Raw genomic sequence first — 780 nt, 5'->3', positions numbered from 1 at the left:
CCTATCTCAGATACTTTTTGGTTTACAATATGATGTGATGAAATGGTAATTTACCGCTGATAAATTTTTTACTTTACTTCCTTTCATAAATCCTGATATAGATTGGATGTGTGTCCCCACCCAAATCTCATGTTGAAATGTAATCCCCAGTGTTGCAGATGGGGCCTGGTGAGAGAAGGTTGGCTCATGGGGGCACATTTCTCATGAATGGTTTGGCAGCATCCCCTTGCTACTGTCCTCATGATACACACTGAGTTCTCGAGAGATCTGGTTGTTAACGTGTGTGGCACCTCCCCTCTCCTCTTGTTCCTGCTTTCACCATGTGACATGACTGCTCTGACTTCACCTTCAGTCATCAGTAAAAGCTCTGCGAGGCCTCCCCAGAAGCTGAGTGATGTTGGTGCCATGCTTGTACAGCCTGCAGAACTAAGAGCCAATTCAACCTCTTTACAAATTACCCAGTCTCAGATATTTCGTTTATTTGTTTGTTTGTTTTTTGTTTTTTTTTGAGACGGAGTCTCGCTCTTGTTACCCAGGCTGGAGTGCAATGGCGCCATCTCGGCTCACCGCAACCTCTGCCTCCTGGGTTCAGGCAATTCTCCTGCCTCAGCCTCCTGAGTAGCTGGGATTACAGGCATGCGCCACCATGCCCAGCTAATTTTTTGTATTTTTAGTAGAGATGGGGTTTCACCATGTTGACCAGGATGGTCTCGATCTCTTGACCTCGTGATCCACCCGCCTCGGCCTCCCAAAGTGCTGGGATTACAGGCTTGAGCTACC

The sequence above is a fragment of the Cebus imitator genome, unplaced genomic scaffold (assembly GCF_001604975.1).
Source record: "Cebus imitator isolate Cc_AM_T3 unplaced genomic scaffold, Cebus_imitator-1.0 Scaffold50, whole genome shotgun sequence".
In the NCBI taxonomy this organism is placed as follows: Eukaryota; Metazoa; Chordata; class Mammalia; order Primates; family Cebidae; genus Cebus; species Cebus imitator.
Note: the sequence above shows the minus strand (reverse complement) of the source record.